General features: G+C 35.5%; 1 protein-coding gene across 1 annotated transcript in view; it reads right to left on the bottom strand.

The window, feature by feature from the left end:
* The window catches only part of TAOK1 (TAO kinase 1), a 112,513-nt gene that overhangs the window by 87,348 nt on the left and 1,405 nt on the right, over positions 1-23,760 (bottom strand). The gene's annotated exons all lie outside the window — the stretch shown is intronic.

Genomic DNA, 23,760 nt, shown 5'->3' on the forward strand with positions numbered 1-23,760 from the left:
AAACTTCAAAGCAGAAAGGTAGGAAAACTTTTAAATTTGTTTTAATGCTTACATAACCTTTGTAACGGGAAAAAAACCCAGCAAAACAAGTTAAGTGCACTAACCAATTTTACTCTGAATTCATATCAAGATGGTATTTCCAACAGAATATTCAATAAATGATATTGGAACAATGTTTATATTTAGGATTGCAGATATGAATGCTGTCACTATCCTCTCAATATCCCTCTCCTATACCTATGGAAGACATTGCTAATCCACCACACCATTCCTCAAAGTCCAGATACAGTCACAAAGTCCTTATCAACATTCCTTCAATGAATTAGAACTGAAGTAGAATGCAAAACCTATATCCCAATTCGAGGTTTTCTATTTCAAAAAAGCTCAATTAGATTCCTATGCCTTATATATCATATGCCAAAATTAATGAGAGATAGACTGATGAGTTAATCAGAACTAAGAAATGGAAAAAATAATTTGAAAATTTTTATGTCTTAATAGAAAAGAACTATAAACATAAATTAAAAACCCCAACAACAAAACAGAGTAGCTAATACCTATGTAAATTACTTTTCTCAAAACACTGCTGAAAATTAATAGACAAACCTCAAACTGCTAAAAATACTTTCAAACTAGTTTATACTAATACAGGATGTCAATAAAGAAGTCAGACAAATAAATAAGAAAATAACATCAATAGGCAATTCTCAAAAGGAATAGACCAAGTAAGTTCACTCTACACCAATAAAACCACACCAATTAAAACAAGTAATTTTTTAAGAAAATGAAATTTCAAGGATTCTTTGAAATGGCAACACCTTGGGCTCTCAAAGGTACATTCTCATATACATGTAAGGATATATGAGAAATAAGAATGTACACTGATTCACAACTCTGGAAAGTAATGCAGGACTAGGTAGGTATCAAGGACCTTAAAAATATTCTGCCTTTTGACTCAATTCTACCTCTAGGAATTAAAAAATTTTTTTAAAAATTTAATCATAATAAATATGTTCCTAACAGCATCATTTATAAGGAAAAAACAATTAGAAATTATCCAAAGGTCTATCAATGGTATCACTAGAGATCAGTGAATCAATTTGATGAACTTCTATAAAGCCATATTAAAATTTTCATTTTCAAAGAATATTAATGGTATGGGAATGTGGCCACAACAAAAGCTTTAATAACAGGTTAATTATACTGTATAAATGCAATTTTTAAAAATATGTAAGTAACATTTATTATTGTGTCCTAAGTACTAAGTGCATTACATCTATTATTTAATTTATCCTCTTAAAGGTACTACACTTAAGTAGGTCTTAAGTACAGATGTTATAAGGATTAAGATTTTACACATAATATACTTAGCAAAGTACTTGGCACACAGCAAACAGTAATGTTTACTTTTATTATCCCCATATTACAGATGTAAAATTCAGGATTCAGAGGAATCCAGTGATTTGCTAAAATCCAATAGGTAATAAGTAGTGGGTCAGAAATCTGAACCCAGCCTGGCCGGGTGTGGCTCAGCCGTTGAGCATTGACCTAGGATCCAGGAGATCGCAGTTCGATTCTCGGTCAGGGAACATGACAGGGTTTCGGGCTCAATCCCCAGTGCAGGGAGTACAGGAGGCAGTTGATCAATGACTCTCTCTCATCATTGATGTTTCTATATCTCTCCCCCTCCCTTCCTCTCTCTGAAATCAATAAAAAAATATTAAAAAAGAAAAAAAAAAAAAAAAAAAAAATATATATATATATATATATATATATATATATATATATACACCCAAATGTATAAAGTAATACTGTAGTGATTTACCACTGCAGTTTCAAATTAATATGATCTGGAAATAAGAAAAACACTTTCCTTCTGGTATAACTATTCCCATTGTAGATATACAGTAACTTGCATAATTATAGTTGAGGTAAGCCAAGAAGAATTCCTTTATTACCAAAAAAGAAAAGAAATATTTAACTTCAGTATTCAAAAGAAATTGCTTTTAAATTGTTATTTTGTATTTAGATTAGCTCTTTTTGCTGTCTTTTCAGTGGTCTTTTTCCCTTGGTATATTTTCAGTTCCGCCATTCTTCAAAGGAGAACTATCCTAACGTACCTGCCTTAGTGGCTTTCTACAATGTCAGAGAGAATATGGAAATTACATAGGTGAACTATAAAAAATATGGTTTTTAATAAGCAGGAATTGAGAAAATATAAAATTCTGGTACACTTTCATATTTTGTAAAGTGTGGTCCACAACCACCTGCATGAAAATTGCCTAGTGTGCTTTTATTTTATTTATTTATATTTTTTAATCCTCACCCAAGGATATTTTTTCCATTGCTTTACAGTGAGAGTGGGGGAGAGAGAGAGGGAGAGATACATCGATTGGCTGTCTCCCACACATGCCCTGACCAGGGCTGGTGATAGAGCCTGCAACTGGGTATGTGCCCTTGGTTGGAATGGAACCTGGGACCTTTCAGTCCGCAGGTCGATGTTCTAATCACGGAGCAAAAGCAGCTAGGACGCCTAGTGTGTTTTTTAAATGCATACTCCCGCCCTGGCCAGTGTGGCCTGGCAGTTAGAGCTTCAGTCCGTACACCAAAGGGTCGCAGGTTCGATTCCCATTCAAGGACACGTACGTACTTTGGTTGCAGGTTTGATCCTCAGTCCCAGTCAGGGCACATGCGGGAGGCAACCAATCAATGTGTCTCTCTCACATCACTGTTTCTCTCTCTCTCTCTGTCTCTCTCTCTCTCTTCCCCCACCCCCGTCCCTCCCTTCCACTCTCTCTAAAAATCAATGGGGGAAAAATATCCTTGGGTGAGGATTAACAACAACAGCAGCATACTCCTGGGCTCCTCATCAAATCTAAATATGAAAAACAAAACAAACAAAAAAACTAAATACGAATTTCTGGAAGTGTGTTACAGAAATCTGGAATTTATTTTAATAAGCAGCTTTTTTTGGTAAGTCAAAGGTTGAGAGTCACTGGATTAGAATAATGAAAACTAACACAATTATTAAACGTAAATTTAAGAAAATCAATTAACATAATGGTCAATCAAATATTACACATCTATGTCTTTAAAAGTAACAAAGCTGCCTTGCTCATGTGGCTCAGTTGGTTGAGCATTGTTCCATACACCAAAAGGTAGCTGGTTAGATTCCCAGTCAAGACACATGCCCAGGTTGCAGGCTCAATCCCCAGTAGGGGACGTGCAGGAGGCAGCCAATCTGTGTGTGGGGGTGTCTGTCTGTCTGTCTGTCTCTCTCTCTCTCCTTCCTCTCTCTAAAATCAATTAAAACTTTTTTTTTTTTAATAAAGTAACAAAGCTATTTAATTGAATCTACTATTGAATCGAAGTTGATTATAAGCCGAGACTATTGGCAGGTTTTGTTCAATAATTTTTGAATAGGGGTAAAATACAACTCTCTTAAGATTATTTCCAGCCCGGCCGGGCGTGGCTCAGCAGTTGAGCATCGACTAGGATCCAGGCGACCGGGGTTTGATTCCCGGTCAGGGCACATGCCCGGGTTGTGGGCTGCAACCAATCAATGACTCTCATCATTGATGTTTCCATCTCTCTCTCTCCATCTCCTTTCCTCTCTCTGAAATCAATAAAGATATTAAAAAAAAAAAAAAAAAAGATTATTTCCAATATAATATTCTCCCTAACATAGATCTAGCTTAGAAGTGAAAGAGGCAACAATTTAAAATATAAACAAGTTAGCCTATACCAAATCATGCCCAAAGCTAAGAACTAATAATAAGCAAAATATGGACTACTTTGGATCACATAATCTGCTCTCAATTATCCCCATCATATAAATTCCACTATATGAAGATCCACTTTTAAGTTACATTTCTAAGTTCTGTGCCCTCCCTAGTATTCTCAAAAGAAAAGGCAGATACCCCAGTTTAGCAATACACATGGTTTATGGATTTCCTTCCAATCATCACACAACTGATAGACAATTTATTAATATTTAGAGACAGAATGAGTCAAAACGAACCCTGCCCTTTTTGTCATTTTTGTTCAAATGGAAGATAAGCTCTTGTGAGTTTCTCCAAATCTCAATATAGTTTTACTTTAACACTGAAGTAAAAATACAAGATAAAAATTGAATTATTTTACTGTCAACAAAATCTGGTGCATTGATTAGATCTTAGATTTCTTTCTTTCAAAATAAAAAAGATGCACTGTTTGACAGATATAAACAGACTCAGATAAAAAGAGATCAAAGGCACCCTTAGATATCCTTTAAGTAAGCCAGGTTATGCATGAGGGTCTGAAGGGTTGAATGGCTTGCCTAAGGTTACAATCAGTAACAGAATTGGAACTAAAAATCTAAATTTACTAAATGCAATGAAGTATCCTGAACTGGATCTTGGGAACAGAAAAAAGGACATCAATGGGAAAACTGGATAAATCTGAATAAAGTCAGTAATTTAGTTAATAGTGTTGTGTTCTAGTTTTGACAAATATACCACAGTTATTCAAAATCTTAACATTAGAGGAAGCTGGGGGAAAGGTATGTGAGCACTCTCTGCACTATCTTTGTAATTTTTCTGTAAGTCTAAAATTATAAAAGACATATTTTTAAAATCCTAAATCTAAAAGTAATTTTAATCCAAAATGCTTTCCATTTCCTTAAAATCCCCAAACATAAAGGCATTAAATATTAGTACCAAGTATTCAGAAGTAACAAAACATAGCACCTCCTAACAAAAACAATCAAAAGAAATCTTCCCTGTTTTTCTGTTTAATAATGAAGGGAATTAACACTCATTAAATTCTTGTAATATTGCAGGCATTTTGTTTATTTTATTTAATTCTCACAACTGTTCTAAAATAACTATCAACACTAACTATATTTGAGGCTCAGAGAAGTTAAGCAATTTGCTCACCATAACACAGCTAGTAAGTAAGAGGGCCAGGCTTCTACTATACTTCATCAACTTTCTCCCAGTCACATAGGCACTTTGGAGTCATCTGGGTATTTGAGGGAATAAGAAACAGGTGATACTAAGTTTGGACAGATTCTACCTCCACAGTGTTTTTCACATCAAAACCCTGACTACCCATCACACAGCCACTACCACACAGGTACAGAGGTACAGTCTGTTACCTCTTGTCTGTCCTAGAGCAAAAAAAGCCTCCCAAACAAGCATTCCAACCTCTAGTCTTTCCCCTTTAATCCATTATAATGTACCCCTCTAGTTACTTGTTAAATTCTCAGCACCTATCCCCACTTTTTAGTAATGGTACTGTATTTCCTTTTGGGAAATTACTTCTCCTCTGCCTAGGCAGGACTATCTATAAAGCTGCCTGGTTCTCCCACCATAGATAAATGGACATGAACCAAGCTAAACCAAGGATGCTGTTTTCAGGGATTCTGAATCTTGAGTAAATGACACAAGTTTTGGGGGGGGGGGGAGAATGAGTGGTATGCATTCATTCTAATGGCATCCTGTTTAGACTGTCAATTCATCGCTGATACCAAGACCCAAGAACTGCCCAAGACTGGCTCTCCAGCCTTCCCTTTGAGTCTCTGAACAATTTAATAGCCTTACAATAAATTTCTTTTCTCCTTAAGATAGTCAATGTCACTTTTCTGCTTGCAAATGAAGACCCTAATGGATACAGCACCCTAACTCATATAAGATCTTTAAAGCATCACTCAATCCTCCTGCTCAAAAACTTTAAATGGCTCACAACTTCCCACTATTATACACTTCTCTAGGTTGACTTTTCAGGGTTTTCCCCATTTGGGTCAAATCTACATCTCTAAACTTCTCACCAGTGGAATTACATATATTAATATCAGTGCTATTCTCTTCACTTGAAATGCTATCCACCAAATACCATCTGTCTATAAATTTTATCCACCCTTCCAAATCTATCTCATTTTTCCACTGTATGTAAATTCTTATCAATTCCACTAACCCTCTAGGATATTGTATCTGTTTCATTACATATTCTCCATTCACTTATTTCTATACTGGTTACGATCTTCCACCGACCCCACTAACTCTTCCAAAGGGGAACAGAAATGAGTCAAGTATATGCTGTCATAATTCAATAAATAATGACGTTACTATAGCACCAGAAATATAGTCAATAATATTATAATAGCCCTGGCCGATGTGGCTCAGTTGGCTGAGCAAACCACGCACCAAGAGGTTACTGGTTCAATTCCTGGTGAGGGCACATCCCTGAGTTACAGGTTTGATTCCTAGTAGGAGGCATGAAGGAGGCAGCCAATTAATGTTTCTCTAATCAATGTTTCTCTTTCTCCCTCTCCGTTCCTCTCTCTCTAAAGAAGGAATAAAAGCATATTAAAATCATCATAATAATATCTTAATAACTTTGTTCAGTGACAGATCGTTACTTATTGTATTGATCGCATTATAAAGTATATAAATATAGAGTCATTATGTTGGACACTTAAAACCTACATTTTATATGTCAACTATACTTTAATAAAAATTACAATGATGTCACAATATTGGCCATAATACAATGACAAAATTTAAACCAAATTGTTTTTTAAACTTGCTGTATGCAAATTTGAGATCAATTTCTGTTTCTGAGCAATGATAGAATAACTGGGACAGGATTTATCTTCCTGTCACAAACACCTGCAAAACTGGAAAAATATATAATTCATTTCCAGACACTAGACAAGAGGCAACACTTGACTGCAAGCTCTGAGAGGAGTGAAACAAAAAGGTAAATTATATGGTTACTGGCTTTCTACCAGGAAACACTTTCCAGAATGCAGTACAGTGAAAGGGATTCCAAGTAAAGCATAGCAGTCTCTCTGAACTGAAAAGACAGAGATCAGAGTTCAGTTAGATCAAGCAACAGAAATAGAGAAAGCAGGCTTTTTAGGGAAAGAATTCCAGAACTGTTTATGGGATGCCTTCAGTATTTGACTTAATACTAAGTTGCAGATGCATAGGGTGAAACTCCACAAAGACAGGCAAAGAACAACTGTTAGGAGGCTGACTTCCCAGAGGTCACACAAGGCTGAGAGATGTCTGAGTTCCAACTCAACCACAGTGGAGAGTCCTTGTTGAAGACTTGGAACATTCAGTATAGACCCCAAAAGGGTCATAACCTTAATAGTAGGATTAAATTCGCCCTAGCATAAAGACTTCTCTAAATTCACTTTAACAAAGCTTAAAAACAGCTTTGAAAGGATCAAGCTCATCTACAAGTAATTGCCAATCAAAACAAAGGGTAACATTCTTTAAAGACAGAAAAAAATTCAACATACCAAAAGTAAAATTAACAACACATTAAATCAATCAAAAATTAAAAGACATACTGCCCTAGCTGCTTTGGCTCAGTGGTTAACGTGTCAGCCCTCAGACTGAAGGGTGCCAGGTTCAGTTCTAGCCAAGGGCATACACCTCAGTTGCTGGCTCAATCCCCGGCCCTGGTTGGGGTGAGTGCGGGAGGCAACCAATTGATGTGTCTCTCTCACATCGATGTTTCTCTCTCTCTTTCCTATTCTCTCTCTCTCTCTCTCTCTCCCCCCCCCTTCCATTCTCTCTGAAAAGCAATGGGGAAAAAATATCCTCAGGCAAGGATTAAAAAAAAAAAAAGACATACCAAAAAATATGTTAGCCACAGCCAGCACAAAAATTGGTCAACAGACCTCATAATGAAGGAGAAATGAGGAGGGAAAGGGCATTAAATTATTATAAATATCTTCAAACATTTACATAAGAACACATGCTTAATTAAGAGAGAAAAGAGAAAGAAAAAAAGAACAAAACAGAACAGAGTGGGAATACAAAAGATGAAAAGTAAAATTCAGAAATATAAAAAATGTAACAGATCAGACTAATAAATAGTACATATGCCAATGCAGAAGAAATAATCCATAGATTTTTAAAAGATCCATTAATATGGAAACATGAAAATAAGAGCCAAATAATAGCACAGCAGGAAAAAAGAATAAAAAACAGGTAGGATCTCAGTTACTGTGGGACAATATCAAAAGGTCTAACATATATATAACTAAAGCAGCACATGAAAGGGTGAACTAAAAATATTACTAGAATAGTAACCAAAATTGCTTAATTTTGATGGAAACTACAAGCCCACAGCTTCAAGAAGCTCAATAAGTACCACCAGAATAACCTCAAATCAAGATGGAGACACATTATAATCAACCTGCTGAAAAACCAATGATAAAAAGAAATTCTTAAGAGTAGTCAAAGAAAAAAGACACTTCCTATAGAGGAACAAAGATAAGAATGACTGCAGATTTCTTATCTGAAATTATGCATGACATCTTTCAAATACTAAAATTTTAAAAGTCAATCTGGTATATTATATAGGGTGAAAATATTTTTTAAAAATAAAAGTGATACACCTATCAGAATGGCTAAAATTTAAAAAATTATAAAACTAAATTCTAAATAAGCTAGTCACAAAAAGAGAAATATTGCATGATTCTTTCATATGAGGTTCCTAGAATAATAAATTCATAGAGACAGAAAGTAGAATGGTGGTTGGCAGGGGCTGGGACAGAGAGGAATGAGGAGTTAGTGTTTAATTGGTACAGAATTTCAGCTGGCAAAAATTAAGAATTATGGAAATGGGCCCGGCCGGGCATGGCTCAGCGGTTGAGCGTCGACCTGGGATCCAGGCGATCGGGGTTTGATTCCCGGTCAGGGCACATGCCTGGGTTGCGGACTCAATCAATGACTCTCTCATCATTGATGTTTCTATCTCTCTCTCTCCCTTGCCTTTCCTCTCTCTGAAAGCAACAAACATATAAAATAAAAATTTAAAAAACACCCTCTTGCACCTCATTAAAAAAAAAAAAGAATTATGGAAATGGATGGTGGGGAGGGTTGCATAACAATGTGGTTGTGCCCAGCCAGTGTGGCTCAGTGGTTGAACATCAACCTATGATCCAGTAGATTGGGTTTGATTCCTGGTCAGGGCACATGCCAGGGTTGCAGGCTCAGTCTCCAGAAGGGGTGTGCAGGAGGCAGCTGATCAATGACTCTCATCACTGATGTTTCTATCTCTCCCCCCTCCCCCTTCCTCTCCCTCTCTGAAACCAATAAAAACACATTTAAAAAAAAAAAAAGAGTATCTCTAAGAACTCTACAGTTAATAACATATGTAATGATGAAAGATTAAATACTTTTACCATAATATGGGGGCCCTGGTGGGTGGCTCAGTTGGTTGGAGAGTTGTCCAGTGCACCAAAAGGTTGCAGGTTTGATTCCCAGTCAGGACACATACCTAGGTTGTGGGTTTGATCCCTGATTGGGGCAAGTGTGGGGAGGCTAGGGCAAGTGTGGGAAAGCAACTCATGGATTTTTGTCTCTCTTGCTCTCCCCCCCCCACTCTCTCTCTCTCAAATCAATAAGCATGTCCTCAGGTAAGGATTAAAAAACACACACACACAAAGAGATAGCACTTCACACCCACAAAGAATGCTTATAATTTTTTAAAAACTTTGACAATAATTGTTATAACAGACGTGGAGAAACTGGAACCCTTGTGCATTGTTGGTGGCAATGTAAAACGGTTCAGCCACCGTGGAAAACAACTGGCAGTTCCTCAAAGTTAAACTTAGAATTATCATATGACCCAGCAATTTCACTTCTAGATATATACCCACAAGAACTGAAAACAGGTACTCAAAGAAGTACATATACATACTTGTTCACAGCAGCACTATTTACCATAAGTAACCAAAAGGTAAACACAGTCCAAATGTTCAACAGATGGATAAACAAACTGTAGTAGAGACATAAACAGAATACTATTCAGACATAAAAAGGAATGAAATACTAATACATATTACAAGGTGGATGAAGCTCCAAAACATTATGCTAAACAAAAGAAGCCAGATATAAACGGTTGTACAATGTATGATTCCATTTATCTGAAATAGGCAGACTATGCAAATCTACAGAAACAGAATGCAGATTGGTAGTTATCAGGGGCAGGGGAAAGGGTAGAAGAGAGAGCAACGGCTTAATGGGTAAAGGGTTTGCTTCTATGGTAAATAAAATGCTTTTCTTACCCTACAATAGAAGTGGTGGTTGCACAATACTGTGAATGTATTAAATGCCACTGAATTGTCCATTTTAGAATTATTAATTTAATGGTGTATTAATTTCACCTCAACTATTTAAAGTTTATTGTAACCACTTGGGATACAAATATTTCCTAATTGTATTAGATACACACTAAACATGGTATTATTTTCCTGTTGACTCAGGATCATCGTGAATAACAATGGCTGCATGAGTAAGTCAGCCCTCTTGTGTCTTAATTATCTCTAAGCCTCAGTTGTCTCATCTATAAAATGTCATATTTTGTCTAGATCACAGGATCTTAATGTTTTTGAACCACAGATACCTTTGAAAAGCCAATTGTTACTGATTCTTTCCCCAGAAAAATGCATGTGTACATATATAGCAAATTGCATATAACCTCAGAAAGTTCACAGACGTATTGTAACCCACACAAGCAATTCCCATGGGTTCAGCATTAAGGGAAAGTAGGGATACCTAATTATATTACATCTATGTACCCTTCCAGTTATAAATTTCAGATTCCACTGTAGTCTAACACTGGGATAGCTTCAAGATCTATATAGGTTCGTGGAGCTGTGCTTTTTATTTCTTGTGGTTTTATAAATAGTTGTCCTAGTTCACTGTCAAGTTCTCTACTACAACTGCTACTTGCTGTCCAACACTTAAGAAAACTTTAATTTTAAAAATTCAATTAGCCTCTATTCAGTAATTAGTACTACGTGTCCTATGCTAGGCATTATAAGGGAAGGATATAAAATAACCATAGTTCTATAAAATAACCATAGTCCTACTAAAGTTAAGATTAAGTAATTACAAAAAAGGAAAATATCTCTTTAAGTACAACACTGGGATACTGATAATGAGCCAAAATTAACTTAGAGAAGAACAAGAACAGTATAAGCTGGAGCAGTTGGGGACAATTTCATGGAAGACTTGAATGGACAGGGAAAATAGGACAGATGAGATAAAAAGGACAGTAAGGGGGCATCATGAACATAGGCAGAATAGGTGTACTGGGTAGTAATGGGAAACAGAATGCACAGATATGGAGGGGTCAATCACAGATAAACTTAAACATTAAACAAAAAAATTATTTGCACCATCAACAAATGAAAAGACAACCTAGGGAACAGGAGAAAATATTGGTAAATCATACATGTGATAAAGGGTTAATATCTAAAATATATAAAAAACTTATACAACTCAAGAAAAAAAAATATCTAAACAATCTGATTTAAAAATAGGCAAAAGATATTTTTCCAAAGAAGGCAAACAGATGGCCAACAAGTACATGAAAGGGTGTTCAACACACTAATTGTCAGAGAAATGCAAATCAAAACCACAATGAAATAATCTCGTACCTGTTAGAATGGCTATTACTTAAAAAGTCAAGGAATAAATAATGTTGGCCAGGATGTGGAGAAAAGGGAACCCTCATACACTGTTGATAAGATTGGAAATTGGTACAGCCACTATGGAAAATAGTATGGAGGTTACTAAAATAAATTAAAAATAGAACTATCACATGATCCAGCAATTCCACTTCTGGGTAGTTATCCAAAGAAAATGAAAACACTAACTTGAAAAGATATCTGCAAACCCCATGTTCCCTGAAGCATTATTTACAATAGCAAAGATATGGAAACAACCTAAGTGTTAATCAATGGATGAATGAATAAAGAAAAATGAGACAGAAATATAACATATATGTAAACACATGCATATACATATATACACATAGGCTGTATACATGTGTGTGTGTATATGTGTGTATATGAATAATATGATGGAGTATTATTATTCAGGGATAAAAAAGATAAAATCTCACCATTTGCAATAACATGGATGGATCTTGAGGGCATTATGCTAAATGAAATAAGTCAGACAGAAAGACAAAACACAAAAAAAACCTATATGTCTGTGCGGCGGCGGGGGGGGGGGGGGGGTGGTGGTGTGTGTGTGTGTGTGTGTGTGTGTGTGTGTGTGTGTGTGTGTCTGAGCAAAAAAGAGAAAGAACTCATGAACGTGGACAACAGTGTGGTGATTAAAGGAGAGTAGGGGTGGAAGAGGGTATAGGGGGAATAAATGGTGATGGAAAAAAATTAAAATTTTTAAAAAACTGTCTGATCTCACTTATATGTGGAATCTAAAAAAACAAACAAGCTCATGTCATAGATACAGAAAATAGATTAGTGGCTGCCAGAGGTGGAAGTTGGGAGGGGGAGCGAAATGAGTGAAGAGGGTCAAAAGGTACAAACTTCCAATTATAAAATAAATGTCATAAGGATGTAATGTACAGCATGGTGACTATAGTCAATAATAAATGTATAGAACATTTATTTATTTATTTTTAAATATGTCTTTATTGATTTGAGAGAGAGGAAGGGAGAGGGAGAGAGAGCGAGAGAAACATCAATGATGAGAGTCATTGATCGGCTGCCTCCTGCACACCTCCTACGAGAGATAGAGCCTGAAACCTGGGCATATGTCCTGACCAGGAATCAAACCATGATCTCCTGGTTCATAGGTTAACGCAGCTGGGCTTATTTTAAATAATTTAACTTTTTTCCATTATATAAGGCCTTTCTGATTTTTAAGGCAAAAGCTGCTGATTTTCCAAAGACCAACCATGGTCCCAAGATAGAAGGATAGCTGTTAGATAATGGGAATGCTTTAACAAGCTTACTTCTCTCTGGCTTTCCCTATTATACAGAGCCTTAGCTCTGCCCATTAATTTCATGTCAAAGTCCTGCCAGCCTCTCAAAGATAAGCCCTTTCCTTCCAAGAGAGGTAAGAAGACAGTTATACAGATCAGATTTGTTTCCTTTCATCTTTCCTAAGGTTTTCTTACCAAAATCCCTACTTCTTACTCAGCCTTCTACTTGACTTTCTGTCCCTAACAGCCAGACTCTCTTTTATTCTAATTACCAACACCCCCATGACTAGCAATTCCCATCCTGAAAGAAAATTCTAAGAATGTGTCACAGAGAAGTAAATCACATACATTAGCATTTCATGTACAAAGAACTGACGAGAGTCTCAGACTCAAACTTATAATAAATAGGTAGCCTTAGAGAAAAGGTTTGGTATAGGCAGAAGTCAGAGAGAAGGTGGTTAAAACAGAATAATATAAGAAACAGCAGCTTTTAATCTGTGAATCTTTAAAATGCAATGAAATAGTTTAAACTTGGGAAATTTCAGAAAAAATCTTATGAGAAAAAATGTTATTTACAGGAAGACACTACTGCTAATTCATTTAAGTTTAACTAACAATATTTGACTGATAGTCAATCAAAAAGGTTTTTTTCCTCCCTCCACCCTACTGCCAAGTAGAGTACAACTAGCTCAGGCTTTATACACTCCTAGCTCCATCACTTACTAGCTATGTAATCTTCAATGAGTTATTTAACCTTATGAACATCAGTTTCCCCACTATTAAATTGGACTTTAATCTGCCTCGCAGGGAATGTTGTAAAAAATATAAATATAAATATATCTTAGCCCTGGCCAATTTGGCTCAGTGGTTAGAGCATCAGCCCACAGACTGAAGGGCTCCGGGTTCAATTCTGGCTAAGGGCATGTACCTCGATTGCAGGCTTGATCCCTGGCCCTAGTCAGGGTGTGTGTGGGAGGCAACCAATTGATGGTTCTCTCTCACATTGATGTTTCTCTCTCTCTCTCTTTCCCTTCCACTCTCTCTGAAAAGCAATGGAAAAAATATCCTCAGGTGAGGATTAAAAAACCCCCAAAACATACATACATACATATATGTATATACCTGGCATACAGTAAATGCTCAATAAATGGTGGCTCTTATTGCTACTGAGCTTCTTATAAATTTCAACATAACTCAATTTTTAAAAAACTAAATAAGCTATAACTCAACTTATGACAACTATTTACCATGGTTGATATATTTCAGTTCTCTTCAGGACACACAGTAGGGCTGCACTTCCTTATCCTGTGTGAAATCTCTGAGGTTATACAACTTGCTTTGGCCAGTGAACAATAAGCCAAAATGACATAACCCCCTTCTAGGTAGACACTTAGAGAACCAGTAAGTTATTAGCAACAGTCTCTGTCCCTTTGCCATGGAGATCATAGAACCATATGTTGAGATGGAGTTCCATCAGTCTAAGACCTTGCATATTGAGAACAAGCAGAATCCACCCACCCACCCACACTATACACATGTAAAGCAAAAAATATTTGTCCTACTAAAAGACACTGAAATTTTGAATCGTCACACCAACATAACCTGGTCTCTACTCACACACAACCAAATATGGATCAGACTGACAGCTGTCAGGGAGGGGAGGGGAGGGGAGGGCAGGGGAGGAGAGGACTGGATGAAAGAAGGTGACGGGATTAGCCAAAGAACATATATGCATAACCCTTATCACAGACAACAGTATGGTGATGTCAAAGGGAAAGGGAAACAGGGACTCAGTGTAGGTGTACAAAGAGGGTGGGGGAAATGGGGACATATGCAATAGTGTGGAGGGAAAAAATCATTACTGTTCCTTGTTCCATTGCAAAATAAAGCCATCCACAACATATCCCCCTACCTCTAGTAAACCAATTCCATCAATTTTCCTGTCTTAATCTCTCAAATCCATCACATCAGCTCCACTATTTATTTAGACTTCTGTAAAAACCTATTAACCAATCTCCCTACATTATAATTTCTGCCCATCTATTCTCCACAATACACCCAGAGGTATCTTTTCAAATCACAAATGTTACCATATCACACTCCTGCTTTTACAATGCGAACTTCACATCAATTGGAGCACAGCAAAAATGGCCCTTCAAGAAATAACTAAGATATGCTAGAAATGTTCCATATCTTTTTCTGCATGGTGGTTTTATGAATGTATACATCTGCAAAATTTAAACACTTAATATTTATGCTTACACTTAATGTAAGCATAAATGTACTTCATTAATTATACCACAATTAAGTAGTTAAAAAGAAAGAAAAAAAGCTATGGCACCAAAGTATCTTTTCAGCTTCATTTTACCAAATACCCATCCCAAACCACATAACTGAGCCTATAGTCACAAACTATTAGTTTTCACCCTTTTAGATATTGATCTTTCATGTTCTCAGGTATATAATAACCTTTCCACTCCTACTTTTCCTCAAGACCCATATAAAATCTCACTTCCTCAGGGGTCATTTCACCTAAACATCCCTTAACTCTACTTCACTTGTGCTAGAACAGCTCTCTGTACATTCCACTTACTGTAACCTTAGCATTCACTACACCAGTGGGTCTCAATCAGAGGTAGTTTTGTTCCCCAGGGAACTTTTGGCCATGTCTGGAGACATTTTTTATCATCAGAACTCAGGGGAGGAAGTGCTACTGGCATCTAATACTGAAAAATATCCATAATACACAGCACAGATCACCATAACAATGAATTATCCTACCTAAAATGTCACTACTGTCATGGTTGAGAAACCCTGCACCGAATTATTGTATATATTTGTTTTCAAGTCTGTATCCCCACTAAACTGGAAAATGGGAGAAATCAGGTCTTACTCATTTCTGTATCCTGGCACAGTATCCTAGCAAAGAACACTTTAAGATGTGTAATAAATATGCCTTGTCTGGTTTGGCTCAGTGGTTAGAGAGTCGGCCTGTGTCCTGAAGGGTCCTGGGTTCAATTCCAGCCAAGGACCCATACCTGGGTTGCAGGCTCAATCCTTGGCCCTGGTGAGGGTGCGTGCGGGAGGCAACCAATCAATGTGTCCCTCTCTCATCCATGTTTCTATCTTTCTCTCTCTCCCTTCCACTCTCTCTGAAAAGCAATGGAAAAAATATCCTCAGGTGAGGATTAAAAAAAGAAAAGGGTAATAAATAGATGTCATTACTGAACCTATTTTTGATAAGCACAGTACTTAATATAGCACTCACAAGTTATACGATAAATACATGTGTTATTACTAAATCTTATTTTGAGACAAAAGCTACATAGCTTACTAGCTAAACTGGTAGTTTATAAATTCAAATTCCATCATGTTTATTTCTTGAGGAATCTCCATACTATTTTCCATAGTGGCTGTACCGATTTACAATCCCACTAACAATGCACAGGGTTACATTTTTCTCTGCATCCACACCAGCATTTGTTATGTCGTCTTTTTGATAGTGGCCAGTCTAACTGGTGTGAGGTGATATTTCATTGTGGTTTTAATTTGTATTTCCCTAATGACTAGTGATCTTTTCATATACCTGTTAGCCATTTGTATATCTTCTTTGGAAAAAATGTCTATTCAAGTTCTCTGCCCATTTTAAATTGGATTATTTGGGAGTTTTGCCAAATCATAAATTATAACCTATGTAAATATCTTTAAAAAGCACTAAATTGAAATTGATTTCTATATTAACCATGAGTAAACCAAAAAGCTCAAAGACTATGCTTCAAAATATTTCTTAAAAGAAGTTTCAAAAAAATGTTTTAATCTCATATTACAATGCCACCTGAATAAGATAAAAAAATGGATACTAAAATTTGGGATACTATTTCACCTAATTTTAGTCCAATATAATTTATGCTAAAAAACAATGCTGGTGTAACTTAACATATTAGTAGCCACAAACAATTTGACAGTTTTTGCATTATTTAACAAATGTTTCATATCTCAACAACAGAATCATTTTATTATTAACGACTGGATTTACCACCTCAAAGATAGTCATAAAACACATTTTAGATGTTTGCGTAACATATCTATTTCAGCATTCTTACCCTAATATATTCTAGCCCATCGTCTGGAAGACTGAATGAAATTCTGTACTTACGAGCCTCTTAAATTAACCAAATGCCTTGTTAAATTGAGTCATTTAGAGTAGATAGACTATAAAATATTAGGAGGCTAATTCTCCAACTAAAGGTAAATTTTGAAAGAATGATACATTATTAAAATATCTACATTCCAAATCTGATAAATAAAAGTTCTTTGATTCCTATTTAAAGCTCTCAAAATATACAGCTTCCAAAGTAAGCCCATTCTTGTTGATTAAAATATATATATATTTTTTAATATATCTTTATTGATTTCAGAGAGAGGGAGGGAGAGGGAGAGAGAGAGATGGAAACATCAATGATGAGAGAGTCATTGATCGGCTGCAGCCCACAACCCAGGCATGTGCCCTGACCGGGAATCGAACCCCGATCTCCTGGATCCTAGGTCAATGCTCAACCACTGAGCCACGCCTGGCTGGGTGATTAAAATATTTTTCAAAAATTACATTTGGCCCTCCTTACAGGCACAAAATCCAATTCAATTCTAATACTAAAACTACTACATGTAAAAAGAATAAAACAAACAAAAATACCCCAACACCCTTATCATTTATTTGATTATTAAATAATAACCAGTATCTACTTCTTATGTAGTCAACCAGAAACAAAAAAAATTCATTTGGTAACAATCTATTATTTAAGATTTTGCTATTACATCTTTTACTACATCACTAATCTCTATTGTAAAACTTATTTTTCTCACCAAATTATCTAATACATACTACAAAAACAAAATTCATTTATCAATATTTAATTTTTCTCTGAAACCATGCTATTCTTGAGTGTAGGAGTTCTCTCGAACCAGTTTACTATAGATTAGTATCTATACATACATATGTATAATCAGTTCAATCAAAATGTCATTTAAACAAAGAAATATCCATATTCTACACAGTAAAACCTTGATATAACAACTAACTCAGGCAAGGAGGGGGTATCTGATGAAGCCAAAAGTCCATTTTCTAATAAAGTGGGTTTTCCGAATGCATATATTAAAAAATTGACAAATTAGTTAACCTGTTTCTACTTATGTAGACATGTTTGCATAATTAAAATTAAGTATGTATGAAAAGTTTAATTTCACAGAAAAGTCTTTTATATATATTACAGTAATTTTAAATTTATACTGAATAGGTCTAGTAAACGGGTGCATTCACCAGTCACCGTGAGTAAACAAATGCACGCAACTGGGGTGTGGCTTAGCTGGGGGGTAGCTTAGCACACTCAGACTTAGCACAGTCAGACATCAGCCAGCACTCCTTAAAACTGCAGCAGAAAGTCACTCCATGAGAGATTAACCAATGAACTTCTATGCATGCATACATGCATAGCCCACTGTCAGACAATAGTGCAGGGAAGGCCTGGGGAGAGGGCAGGAGCGGGGGTGGAGGGGGTCAACAGGGGTAAAAAAAGGGGACATCTGTAATACTTTCAACAATAAAGATAATTTTTAAAAAAAACAGAGAACATAACTAATTACCGCTCACTTGGGATTCAGAGTGTTCACATGCTAATTATTTGCCTAACATTGTTTACCAGCGGTGACTCTTGGATTTAAATATGTAGACTATAGTTGTAGAGACTCATAACTAATGCTCACTGAAATTTTAACAGCACAGTTGACCCTTGAACAACACAGGTTTGAACTGCGAGGGTCCATTTATACACGAATTTTTTTCAATAAATACCCCTTATGTTCGATCTGTGGTTGGGAGTGTCCACGGATGCAGAAGGCCAACTGTATGCACTGATCTACACCATTTTATACAGGGGACTTCAGCATCCTCGGATTTTGGTACCCTTAGGGGGTTCCTAGAACCAATCCCCTGCTGATACCAAGGGACAAGCTTAAGTTTTGGGGGAGTCAAAAGTTATATGTGAATTTTCCACTATGCAGGAGGTCAGCACCCCTAACTTTCACATCACTCAAGAGTCAACTATATACTTAATATAGTTATTTAATACATTTAAATAGGCACATAATAAATCTTATTAAAACATATACTGCAATTAACATTTTAAAATTAAATCTACAAACGTGATAACACATGTCCCCCAATATAAAAACCTCAGAAATTACCATCATACCCAAAACTGCTGACACCTTGCTCAGGATCTTTTACCCTACAAGCTTAGGAAAGGTAAATATGCACAACATAACTACCAAAGAGACTAGCAACTAGAGACTGAAAGTAGGGTTACTAAAAGAAAAAGAAAAAACAAACAAGCATATTCATACTTCAAAGACATGAGATTAGAAATAAAAAGGATGACTTGAAAAAGAAATTTCAAAAAAATTTAACTGGGTAACCAGAACACATAAAAATACAGAAAGAAAGAAAAAATTCCCATACGGTGCTTCCCCTTACTTCCACACCACACTCTGATATTTCCCATTACTTTTCATTTTTAACAACTGTTACTGTGACCCATTAAAGTGAATTCACAAGCCACTAATGGGTCACAACCTAAAGTTTAAAAAGCACTGGCTTACAGGAACTGACAACCATAGGAAGGTCCTTGCTTTCCTATGAATACCTAGTTTGAGAAAACTAATCAAGAGGCGGAAAAATGAGAAGACAACTCCTTTAGGGCAGAGACCATGTATTGCTGGCACGTAATCATCACTGTAAAGCACTTTCAAGGTGAAGACAGACCTACAAAGGATACCTTAAAAAAATGCTTAGGAAAGCATGAGTACTTTGCATGCCTTCAAAACCAGGGATGGTAAAAAGAGCTCCAGAGTGATACCAAATGACCCTTAAATAAACCAATGAAATACTAAAAGGAAAGGAAATTTGTTCTTTAGGATAGGCTTTATATCCAGCACAGGAAAAAGAAAAATCTCTTGTAGAACTACATACTAGTCCATTACAGGTTCAAAAGTTTGTAAGCTACCCTTGGTTAGAAATTCTAACCATTTCTTTCAAACATATGTCTAAGTCCAAATGTATAAATCCAACTTCAAATCAAAATTATGGAATGCAATTAATTCTTAAATATTAAATCCCCTGTATTCATTTGTAAACATTTAATAAGCAGCTATTGTTGGATAGCCAAAAACTTAATGAGTGCTTACTATGTATCAAGCAATATGTTAAGTACTTAACAAGGGTTATCCCATTTAAACCTAACAACCTTGTAAAGTGGATTCTACCTTCATTTTATAGATGGGGAAAGTGAGGCTTAAAAAATTACATAAACAAGTTACACAGCTAATAAATGGTGAAATTAGGATATATTAAGTGCCAGTTTTATTATTATCGGTGGCTGAAAATCAGAATATTTTGTTCCATTCCATTATTTATTAATTCTTCTGTCAGAAACTAAACTTTGCGTATATTTCTGAATGAAGTGGTTCATCTGCTTCTAAATCTGTACAAGGCTATCATATCGAATAATTTTATCAAAAGAAAAAATTAGCCCCTTCTCAGCTTTAAAAATAAGTCAGAGGCCAATTAAACATAGTTATCTGTAAATGACAATATCATTGACACTAGCATTTTTAACAAGCTATATATCTATTAGGCAAAGTACTTAGTAACCTGTACTTTTATTTACCTATTTACATGCCAGGTACTTATATTTTGAAAAACCTTTCCACCTTTTATAGGCCACTTATTTTGCTACTAGGTAAGAAGATGCAGCCTTAGACCATTTCAGAACAAAACGTCTGCTTCCAGCACAAATGGAGGAGGCTAATATAGAAATAACTGTTATCAAATGATGACAGATTACATCCCAATTGAATATTGTTTCTAGACCATCCACACAACTTTTTCTTTTTTTTAATCCTCACCCTAAGATATTTTTTCCACTGATTTTTAGAGAGAGTGAAAAGGAGGGATGGAGAGAAGAAAGAGAAAGAGAAACATCCAAGTGAGAGAGAAGCATCTATCAGTTACCTCCATACGTGGCCCCACCAAGGCAGGAATTGAACCTCCAACCCAGGCACATGCCCTTGAGTGGGAATTGAACCCAAAACCCTTCCATGCTCTGGCTGATGCTCTAACCACTGAGTCACACTGGCCAGGGCCACCCATACAACTTTTTAATTCATGGTGATTTTTTAGAAGAAATGAGATGTCTTTAATAAAATTAAACATTAATTTTTATCACTAAAAACTACAATATTTCAATCCAACAATGGAATGGAATAACACAGATTCGTATCTTTTTCACTTACATTTTAGAATTTGAAATTAAAAAATAATCCAGCCATGAACAATTACAGAAACCTAAAGGCAGATGAACATACACTGGCACTCTCTTTAATGAAACAATCCCAATTTTATGCAAGTCTTGATTATAGAAATAACACTTTTGGAAGAGATTCATTCATATAGGATCCTGATCTGAACAGCAGCCCTTAACTAATATATACAAAAAAGCTCTTAATTTTGAAAAGGTTAAATTATTATGTGTAATTATTTTAAGTAATAGAGATTACTGAAAACCAAAAACAGATACAATGGAAAAATTAACTGACTTTTTTTTTCAAGCTTCACCAGAGGACATGCTTGGGGGGGGAATGAGATCCGATCGGTTGCCTTTCATAAGGTCCCCGACTGGGGTTCAAACCAGCAACCCTAGTATGTGCCCTGACCAGGAATCCAACAAGCAACCTTTGGGTGCACAGGACAATGCTCAACCAACTGAGCCACTCTGGAGGGCAAAAAATTAACTTACTTTAATACACAAATCAGTCAAAGGGGAAAAAAACACCAGAATTTATTTCCAGGTAATTAGACTTGATCTCAACTCTAATTTCAATGACAACAACTGGACCCTAGATAACTTGGGTCCATACCTACTAAGTACCAGGAAATTCTTAAAACAAATTATATTCTTCATGGTTAAGTGAAGAGCATCCAGTCTTTCTAGTATTCTGTAACTAATCAGTTTCTTTATTAGTGGGATGGCATCATAACATGGGACCAAATACCATGTATATGCCTTGAGATACAGAAAGCTTGTTTTATATTTAACGCACATTCAATTAATTGACATATCCACAGCTCTCCCAAAATCTATATTATAGAAAATACAGTAATTACTTTCTGTTCAGTTCACTCATACTTTTGGTCCTAATGTGCACTGTTGTATTTCTTAAAAGCCTCTCAGAGTTTAAATTTGTTTGAGAAACTATTCCTTAGTTTGGAAGGAAGTTTAGTTACTGTCAAGATAATCTGGAGACTATTCAAAGCCTTTAAACCCAGTTGATTCTAAGAAATTCTTCCATCTATAAAACATGAGAATTATAACCAAATTAACAAATCAGAATCAGAATGCCAAAAATTAAGTCATTAAAAGGGAATTCAGAGAAAGGGCCAGTTGTGAAAGAACAGGAAGTGATGTACACTGCCATTTTGTAGATGAACTATTTAGTAAAAGAAGTACCATACTCATCTGAAATCAACCAACCCAGACTAAGAGCTCTCAGCATTCTTTCTCACAGTGGCATCAGAGGTCAGCTGAAATAACCCTCGGGTAGTTTTTCCTTAATAATGAATTTATCTAATTGATCATGAACATACTTTTACCACTTTTAGCAGAATTCCTATCAACTACAGAAAACAGGGTTTCTTTTTAGTTGGCCTAAACAGTACCTCTTTTAGTTCTAACATGCTGACCTATAGCAAGTAGTTTACCTATATCCTGTGTACATCCTTAAGTTTTGTAGCTTTTGTTGATACCTTCATCTTTCCAAGACAAAAAGTCACTCTTTACTAAGCAGTATGTTTGGGTTTATACATGCTAGTATATATGAATTATCAACAACAAACCATAACATAGAGAATTAGACTTTATGGAATAATTTGCCATATGGCAAAAAACTCTACACACCACAACATGCAGCTTTGTGCCATGAAATAAAGATTTATGAGACGTGCTGTTAAAAGTTAAAATAAGTCCAGATAAAACTCAAAAGAATAAATAAAGCAAAAATTTCATTTTCTAAGGAAAAATAATAAAACTAATTTAACAGACTATTAATGTGTCTCCCTCTATAAAAATCATGAAATAAGATGACAAAAACAAAATTAGTGTCTAACACTTCTACTAACATCTTTAAATCCATCTTAAAACAGGTTTCAAAATGAAAAAAAAAAAAAAAAAAAAACGCAAACAAAAAAACACCACAAAATCTCTTAAGGGTATTAAATGTAGATGGCATTTGAAAGTTACTAAAAGTAAGTCACCCACTAAGTGAACCTTAAATATCAAATACAACTTGTTAGTAAAATATCAAGTCAACTCATATCTATACATACATATTTTGGTTCTCTTCATTGCTTTGTGAAGTATTTAATTCTATGAATATTCATATATGGAACATATTGAAATCACTTCAATAAATTTAAGTACTAAAGAAAAAAGTATCAATAGTAGACTTCAAACCTAGTCTTTGGTAACAAAATACACTTGGCAACACACTTCCAGAATGTCAAAATATTTATTTTATTTATTTCTACTCTACTAAAGGACGAAACCAACAAGTGCTACTGTAAATCAGACAAGAGTATTTGTCTTAAACAAATGGGACACCAAGCAAAAGTAGTGGAAAAACAACTTATTGAGTACAAAATTTAGATCCCATCACAGCATAATTAAGCAAATTATAATTTTTTTTCATTTCCTTAAGAAACGAAGCATTTGCTACATAAAGATTTGTAACCTAACCATTTTCAAAGTTTTCCAATTTCGATGTTATACAAAATAGCATTAACCCTAAAAATTCACAGCTCTGGGAGGAATGTCCATCAGACTGCCTATCTGTATGCAATGATCTTTATAATAATTCTTCAAGAACTACAAAAGTCATAGGAAGGAAAAAAGGGAAATAAGCGGGTAA

This window comes from Miniopterus natalensis, chromosome 17 (assembly GCF_054644295.1).
Source record: "Miniopterus natalensis isolate mMinNat1 chromosome 17, mMinNat1.hap1, whole genome shotgun sequence".
In the NCBI taxonomy this organism is placed as follows: Eukaryota; Metazoa; Chordata; class Mammalia; order Chiroptera; family Miniopteridae; genus Miniopterus; species Miniopterus natalensis.